This window comes from Physcomitrium patens, chromosome 8 (assembly GCF_059467195.1).
Source record: "Physcomitrium patens ecotype Gransden chromosome 8, ASM5946719v1, whole genome shotgun sequence".
NCBI lineage: Eukaryota > Viridiplantae > Streptophyta > Bryopsida > Funariales > Funariaceae > Physcomitrium > Physcomitrium patens.
Genome location: NC_143417.1, coordinates 13,960,173 through 13,969,830, shown reverse-complemented (window position 1 = coordinate 13,969,830; position 9,658 = coordinate 13,960,173). Strand labels below are relative to the sequence as shown.

At 35.0% G+C, this 9,658-nt stretch overlaps 1 long non-coding RNA gene across 1 annotated transcript; it reads left to right on the top strand.

The window, feature by feature from the left end:
* Window positions 1-2,334: 2,334 nt before the first annotated feature.
* LOC149988484 (uncharacterized) lies at window positions 2,335-4,716 on the top strand. The gene is made up of 2 exons (XR_016504575.1): window positions 2,335-3,400; window positions 3,614-4,716. It is a non-coding gene; the product is annotated as an uncharacterized LOC149988484 (long non-coding RNA).
* The last annotated feature ends 4,942 nt before the right edge of the window (window positions 4,717-9,658 follow it).

Genomic DNA, 9,658 nt, shown 5'->3' with positions numbered 1-9,658 from the left:
TGGAGAAACCAACATATTTTCATGGCAGTTAAGTTATAATTCTTGTTAGTTATTAGTTATGGCCTTGACAGAAGAATATAACTTTGTAGAAGAAAAATAAATAAATAAAGAATCTAACTAAGCTAAGAATCGAGTACACTCTATTGCATGCCTTCTAATGCAACTTTCAATGAATGTCGTGAAGGATCTTGTAGATAGCATATTCATCTACATTCTCAACATCCAGCATGGAGATAATAATTGAAAGGCTTTGTAGCTTCTCTATGCGGTTGAATAATATTGTCACTAAGTCTTCTTCAAGAGTGTTGTCAGTACCTTTGTCTCCCTCTGCTTGTTGATGATGAAGAAGTTCAAAAATCTTGTAATCATTTAGCTTGATATGCACACCATTTTCTTTGATTGGATTGAATAAGTTCTTAATTGACATTGAATCCTATAATGGAAGACCCCAAATTATGCCCACCAACTCTTTTTCAACTATTTCTTCACTATTATTAATTTTTATGATTTTAGTTGCCTACTCAAATAATTGAGTATGCCTGAAGCAATTTAGTATTGTTATTGGAGATAATTCTACTCAAACTACAAGGGACTAATGCATTGCCATTAATTAGTTGACATTGTATAGATTGAGTTCATTTTGCTTATCTTGATCAAGGGCACTTTGCAAATGGAAGTGCTAATAGTATCACATGAATGTTGAGATAATTTAAGCATCTATTTGCTAAATCTTTGAAGTGATATTTGGAAGAAGCATACAACTATCAATGTTGCAAGAAACTAGGTCATTTGTAATGTGTGATGGTGTGTTGTCTATAAAAAAAAAAGATCCACTAATGCATTCTCTCCATTTCTTTGTTAAGTATTTTTAGCCATTCTTTAAATAAAACCTTTTTCATCTATGTTTTCTTATTAGAACAAAAATAAAAATCTAATTGTTTACATATGTAGCAATTGAAGCAACAAAACTTGTGGGTATGGCCAAAAAAAAGATGGAAATTTGTAGATTCCATCAACATTTATTGTAAATGTAATGGTGATCCTTGTATTTTCTTTCTTGTAGCCAATTTATTGTTGAGTGATGATTTGATCTGGCACCATATTGTAAAATAATCTTGTTTTATCTATATTATAGACATCTCAAAATTGTAGCTTATAATACAAGTATACAAAGCATGCATTACTACATCAATACCAACTTGATTAGGTGAGCTTGCTTTTCCATGCATTTGTGGCAAGAAAGAAATTTCTCAAATCAATCATTTAAAAACTCAAATTTATCTTCAAGAATTACAATCATCTTTGCAAAGCATTAATTGTGCTTATTAATAAGCTCCAATGACCAATATATTTCAAGATTAATATTGGAGAACCCACAATGTAAATGCTTTTTGACATCAAGAAAGTAAACTATCCTTGGATACTTTGCTTGAAATTGATTGTTGTCCATTGCTTCATACTTATCATGTTTCTTTAGAATTTTGCTAGTACTAACTTATGATGGTTCTTTCACAAGCTTAAACTTAGTTTTGGTCTACTCAACAAGAACCATCTGAGAGCTTGAAAGTTGCACATTCTTCTATTCATAGATCTACAATTATTAGATGTTGGTGAAGTACGACATAATATGTGGTGACAAGGTGTTGGGCATATAAAGGGAGAATGTACTAAGTAACAAGCAAGTATATATTCAAACAAATTCATGATTTTGGCAACCTCAATAAGTTTTAATCTCCTATAAGTTATGTTGAAGAAGTGAATCAATCCTATAACTTAGGACAAGTAATATTATATATAAAGAAAATTGTTAGATCCATCCACCTATTTGCTAAATTGATCCTTTTGTTGCAATATTTATTAAGTTCAAAAACAATTGTACAAAGCGTGGAGGGTGTATAATATTGAATGAGTCAATTTTACAAATAGATGGGTAGATTTAACAATTTCCATGAGTAAATTTAAATCCATCCATCTATTTTCTAAATCAAGAATAATTGAATTCAAGGATTTATGTATTAAGGATGAAGGATGTATAATGATGAATGGATTGATTTAGCTAATGGGTGGGTAGATTTAAAAATTTCCTACATATGTATGTATGTATGTATGTATGTATTAAACAATTTGACTAAATAAATCACAAGATTGATACAAAAAGAAGAAGAAACCACAATCTCAACCACAAATATCAATGCCTTACATTTGGTGTTGTTTGTATGATCTTAAAATCTTACCGATTGACTATAACAGCAACCAACTTTGTTCACATGAAGCAGCATGGCTTAGATGGCCTTCCTTGTCCATTCTTATTGTTCCTTTAGCTTCAATCAGCAAGATCTTTCGATTTTATTAGAAAGATGACTACAGCATTCATACAACAAAAATTGCACAAAATTGCAGAAGTATGATGTTGCTAGCTTCTAAAATCTGTAACGATCAATGGCAAGGAAGCGCCATTGGTCAACTGATTATGACGTAATGAGCCCACTATTAGTACCATCGACTCTTACTAATTTTTATTTGTGGGGTGGTAGTGGCTGTAGTTGCTGGTAGGAGGCATGAACCGGTTTAGTAATTGAGACCGCAGGTAACCCAATTAACCAACAGCGGTCTAGACCCAGAGTTTGGACACCGTAACAACAACAACAACACCGTGGGCGTGGAATCCGAGGCCAGGACTCTCTCATTTTGACGGCGTTGAAGGAGCCCTCGAGTTGGGTGTGCACTTCACAGACCAGGTCGATCCACTTTGTTGCTCGGGTGCGTTGCAGCTGCGATCTTGCTAACCCAAAAGCTGGATGGATGGATGGATCAGGTTTGGTGTTTTTTTTTTAATCTTTTTGTCTGTTTTCTTGTTTTTCTTTTATTTCCGGGGAGCTGCTGCTGCTGCTGTTGTTGGGAGGGTGCATTGCTAGTCGGACTGGTATGGCACTCACTCACAGGCTTCGTGACACTTCAGCCCTGATGCAGACATAGGCCTTCGTTACCGTACAGGCGTGGCGGATCCATCACCGCTGAATGCGCAAAATTAGAAGAGTACTCTCTCCTCATCAATCGTCTCTCTGACAGCCAAATCAGGCCTGGATCTGGAGTTGGTGATCACTCCCTATAAGGAAGTTATACCCCGGTTCTGTCTCATTGATTCACTTCTTCAGATGCTCTGCCGTGTCGCTGTAACTCAGATTCTGTGTGTGAGAACCCTTCTGAAACATCCGGCCCATCACAATCCTCAATGTCCACAAGGGTACTTGAATCATCAGGGGCGCATTGAGACGTGTCCATCCTGCAGCAATGTGGATGAGCCTTAACTTATTACTTATCTTTTTTAAGTGAATGGGTGGCTAATTCATGTGGTTTCTCCCATCTCCAATCGCTAACACAGCCTTGAAACAATTAACATGTAACCCTCTTGGGCCCCTAGGACCCTTCTAGTTTGCGGCAGCTTCACTTTAAAACTAGAAAAGTCTTCGCACCCCATTGTTTCTTGTGTAATCTGGCTCACAACGTTCAAGATCATGTGTGGAATTTCCCGATTTCTGCACAAAGTGATTCATTAAATGAAAGCTGCGATTTATCGGTGTTTAGTAACGCAACCTCTGCCATGCAAGCGCAGGTTTCTACAATTTACGTCTACTCTTGTCTGAAGAACGTGCAGCATGCAGCCATACGATGAGCATTGCAGGAAGTCCTCTCAAATCCTTAAATAAGCTTGCGATTTCTAGTGAATTTCGACTGTGAAAACTCGAATCAGTTTTTAAAACTTGCACAAGTAACGACAGAATTGGACACGGATTGCACAGTCAGGAGAATTTGACGACGACCTGAATCAATTAACAAATGAATAAATTTTGCATGTTGAATTCTGGCGCAGTGCTATAGGTTCGTTATTTCTGCATTTGCATAGAGATTTCTTTAACACACGAGTCTATTACCTGTATGTGGTCAAACACAGCGTGGCAAAGTACCTTTTGTTGGTACGTTGTGACTCTTGGAAAATTCGTATAATCCACGATTCGCAAGTATGTGAGCACGTCTACAAGGAGCGAGTGGGGGGCAGGGACTGGTGGGGGTGATGATCAGCTGGGCACGAACCCTGTGGTCACAAACCCCGTCGCAATGAAGCCACGGCTCGTTTACATGCAGATTGGACCCACCGATGAAGCGTTTCTCCGGAGCGCCTTTGACGCCAGATTCTCGTCCTGACGACTGGAGACCATGAGGGAATATCACCAGCCCCTCCCTCCCCTGGCTATGGTTGAAGAAGAGAACTAGCACGGCAATGCTGTCAACGATCATCGGGTCAATGGAGTAAGCCACATGAAGATGGAAGATCAAGTTACGATCAGGTTACGTAAAAGTGCATTACTCAATGCAAAAACACTGTGCAGACAGTACTATTTTCGTACTTGAAGAGATTCGATCCCGGTACTCCTGCTAATACTTTCAGAAAAAATTACGCCGCAAGGTTACAGCTTAAAAGATGAGTGTTATTGGATTATCTTTCAACAGGGTGCGGGGAGTTTCGAATTGTGTAGAAAGAAACAAGGTTTTTGAATCGCCAGACCACTGGAAATATGTGCCTCGGGAGCCACGCTGCCGAGAGTGTTTCCCGTGGTGTGCCAACGTTGGATTAATGAGGGATGACTGTTGGATAAATTTTGGATGAATGTAGTTCTTTTGGATGTAAGAGGATGATTGAATGAAGATTGAATGGTACAGAGAATGATGTCCGTATTTGTCATGGATTCACGTTGTTTTTTATTTTTATTTTAAGTTTCACCCAGGGTTGGTTTCTTGTGCATCAAAAATAAATAAAAACCTTCTGGTAAAATCCTGAAATGGACATTAAATATGATGTGCCATGTTATTGGATTGTGGTCTAAGAAATGTGAACATTAATATATACCATGAACTTTGTGCTCCAGATTTTTACTATTTCCATAAACAAAGAGGATGTTTTCAAATTTTCAATTTAAGAATTTTTAGATTTTCAGAAATAACTTCCAAGCAAATTAATTAACTTTTTACCCATTTGTGCTGTGATTCATCCCTCTACTTTGGCTTATTTCTTTTATAGACATTTTAGGCATATCAATTTTAATTATTTATTTTCTTTTTTTGTGTGAAATAAAAAAAAGAAAATAATGTAGGAAATATCAACATAAAATATTTACTGATGTGTGAATGTCAAAAACATCTTATAATAGTAAAGATAGAGAATGATAAGATTTTTTTGTGGAGGATTGTCTATAGATAGACTATTATACTATTCATTTTAATAACATATTGATAGGTGTGGGTATACTTATGTTTATGTATTTACATTTATATTCCCATAAATCCAGAAATTGATTTGGATGATCTATGATTATACTTACTGTAGTAAGTTGATTGAGCTTAAATTAGAGCAAGCAAGGATGAAATTCTGAAAATTACCATTAAAGGAATAAAATAAATGAAGTATCATTGTTATTTAAACAATGAAACAAGATATTTTAAGCTAAGACGAAAAAACAAAATAAGCTCTAAATATTTATAAAATTCAAAACTAAAATTAAGCATTGACGACTTATTGAGAGATAGGAGCACCAGTTTGCAGGGTAAGATGATTTACATACTTGAAAAAATTGAAGTGCAATGCAATACTTACACAAGTGTATCTTAAAATAACTTTGTGTCTTTTCCATTTTTTTGTGTCCCCATCATTATGTGAATGTATAACGATAATTTTACATTACATACGTTTACTTCACTGGATTATAATTTTGCAAAGAACATTAAAAACATGTGTAAAAGCAAACCAGAGGTCTTGCATTCAAACCACTTCACCAAGAATAGAAAATTTAATGATTGTTGTTTTTTTTCACAATAAAGTCGCAACCCAATAATCTATTATGTAAACCAATGAATGTGTACTTACACACACATTCAAAAATACTCACACATTTTTGTTTCTTTTAGAAACAATAACAACAACAATAAAAAAAAACAAAAACAAAAACAAAAAAAAAAAAACAAATCATCATATAGAATTTTAACATAAAATTAAGATTGATTAACGTATACCTTACATTCTCCATGATTCAGAGGTGCAGAAAACTTTGAAATATTTGGAATTCGATTCAAATACAAACCCATAATCTTTGTCATCACTTGTAACAGAAAGACCGAAGCAACGCTCACGCACATTCATTTCGAATTCATTCATCCATCAAGCGGGACCTGTTCAACAACTCCTCTATGTAGCTGTTTTTCCTTGGTTACTTTTTTTGGAGCGGGCACCTTTTCACCATCGGTGGGAACACAGATCCATAGGAAGAAACCCTGCCCGAGTGTTCGGGAAACAAAAGAGAGCTTTTTTCCCTGTTGTTCTCACTTTACAAACTAATTTTTTTTTTCGTTAGTGTGCATGTTCATTACAAGGTTTGCTGCCCACCACTGAGAAAATCCACTTTCCCAAACAATGGGGACAAAGAGCACAGTCAACTAGGACCACATAAAAGCCATTCTAATCACACTCCCAAAAGCTGGGGCTCTGGCCACCGATATCTTCAAATAGCTTATAGACAAATCAGGGCCCTGCCTCCAATCATTAATATTATAATAGTACTCACCGGCTGCTTCGGTTGCATGGGAATCAATCCTGTGTAGAGGCTACAGCTCGACGATTACGTCAAAAAATCTAAACAAAAAGTAAACCGAAGTAGAAGCCATTGTGGCGAATGATCCACCCTGTAGAAAGTTACTATCGATGGCACAAGCTGTGACATGCTTCGGAGATTCCACAGTGAGTTTGTCCCTTGCTCTAGCTTCACTTTGAGACCTGCATTCAATAAAAAGAATAAAGGCAACCATGAGTTAATAAGACAACGGGGTCGTGAAGGGGCTCCTATTGGACATGGAGCTTCAGTCCAAAATTAGTCTCTATTTGTCTTTTTCTCATTTTTGGAGGAGAAAAGGATCCATCCGAACCCTACATGAGGAGCACATTCACTTGCTACCCATTACGCTGATGGATGAATAGTTGGAGCCACTTTAAGGGAATTTCTGTGCAACTGAGTTGGTATTTTGGAACATGAGGACGAGATTCACGGTGCCGGAGTGTGGACCGTTGGGGATGTGGTTTGAGACTTCTTCTACCAATGGGCTATAGGATCGGCTAGATTCTAAAAGGTCATTGGAATCTACAAAGTGAGGTGCTCGTGAATGGGTTTTTGCAAAGCGGTTTCCCTGGAAGCTGAACTTGCGGTTGCTTAACTTGGGGAATAGAGTTTTAGAATATTCTCATCCTTTTATATGTATGATAGGAGAGCAACAAGTTAACTATGTTTAGCATCGTTTAACATGTTAACTATGTTTACATCTGTTGTATTTTAACCAAAGTACACACCAAATGAATTCCTTGGTATGATGTTAATGTTTGATAGACTTATGCTCACCCCTGACGTTTTTATCTTAACTAAGTTGTTTATTTCAAATTGTACTTAGTACGTTCCATTAAATTATATGTTGGAAGAAGCCAACAAGTGGCAACAAAGTAAAGCATATCATGGGGCCTTAAATTTGTGAATCAAACACTTTGTGGTTTGAGGCAGCTAGTTTGTGTAACAAGGCAATTCTGGTGTCAGAAAACAACAAACCATTCACTTGCAAACAAAAATAATGGTTTGCTATAGGAATGGGTGATAATTGCCTCAAAATCTTTGCAGGGATGAGTACATCAAAGCTGAGCTCTGTCATAATGTAGGTGAATGAATTAGCACCCTAGTTAGTCTAGAAACTCAGCCTTCAATTATTGCAATCATCTTTTTAATGGTATTATGTAATCTTCTACAAGGGCTATTGTGAAGTGATTGTTGAAGCCCATGGCTAAAACATTGTCTGCTGATTTCTTTGTATAAATTAATGTTAACAGAGCCATCTTTGGAATACTGTGGTGTTTGTTTACTCATAATCAAACCAACAATTATCTACTCTATCCACTTACCTACTGTTTAATGTCATACATGTCTAAAACCTAGTATGAGTATGACCTCCTTATTTTGGATCATTCAAAAATTTGAAAAAAAATTACAATTTTTGTTGTAACAACAGCTAGAATATAAAATATTATTTTATAATTATCCTCTTAATCATATATTATTTTTAAACGAATAAATGAATGATTGCTTCTTGAATGAAAGATTGTTAGTCCAGAATATTTTTGATTTGTATACTAGATTGTGATGTTTTGGAAAAAAAGTAAAAATAAAAATGAAAATCCAATGAATGTATGCCCCTTGAATAATATTTATGAATTTTCTTTTGCTATTTCCATTGCAGGTAATTAACTTTTCAATTTAGCGCATATGTGTATATGTTTATATCTTTTTATACATTCACACACTGTAATTTGGCCGTTTTCACAGACAGAGATTAATATCATCATCTGAATAAGTTTTACACCATACATTCATAGAAGCTCTTACAACTTATAATTACAATCAATGTATTATTGCGCATAGATTCCTTCTATTATTACTTTCAACAAGTTACATCAACTATTACTTATATTTTAAATTGATTTTTCTTTGATGCAGTTGTAGAAACTTAACTCAATGTTTAGTAATGTAGCACCCGCTTGACCAATGACATTGATTCTTGAATTCCGAACACAAGCCTCTCATCTGAAAAACCAAGTTTTCAATGAATGAATGTAGGTACACTTGTGTGTGTGTATACACATACATTTGTTTTACTCTAATTTTGATTTAATTGTATTTTTCAAGTTTTTACACATCTTACTAATAATAAATAACAGCCAACACGTGCCAAAACCAATCCATAGAAGAAAAAAAACCAAAACAATGTGGAGAAAAAATACTGAACTTCAACTCCCTCAGAAATGCACCAAAGAGATTGTACATGTATACATACATACATACATACATGTGTGTGTAAAACCACTGTTAATCTTGTGCAGAAGTTTATGATTTTTGAAAAGAAAATAGAATTTTCTATAGACATTTATAATTTTAAATTATTAATGGGCTAGTAATATACATTGGTAAACATGTTATTTTTAGTATCTTATTTTTAGATCTGAATGTGACATGGCTTTCTGAACCTACACATCATAAGCACAAAACGGTTTTATGTGGATTTTAAATTTAATTTCTTATTTGGTACAACAAGAAAATATGTCTAATTAAAATTGTGAAAGTAATTGTTGTTTGGATTTTAGGAACCTCCGATACTTTACAGAAATTTGAATGGTAATGTGAATTAATTTATATGTTGCACCAAACTTTGTAAAGTATACTCAACCATTAAAATAGTCATTGTTGAGCACTTGATTCATTGCTTAAACAAACAACAATGAGTCCATTGTTATTCAGTGATTTAATTAAATGGAGAATATGTGTGAAGGTACTACTAAATCACGGAAGATTAAAACAAACAAAACAACCTCAAGCAGTGAGTATTCACAAACATGTGATGCAATGAGCTTCTATTATGTATTTTTTATGTTTAGAGTAAAACTTAATAATACTCTTAGGTTAAGTTCATGATAACAGAATTAAAATCAATCAAGGATTAGTTTTTATAAATATGTTTGCATTAATATCCAAGTGATGCCTTGGTGAAAACTTTACACTGTGTGGAATAGCAATCAATG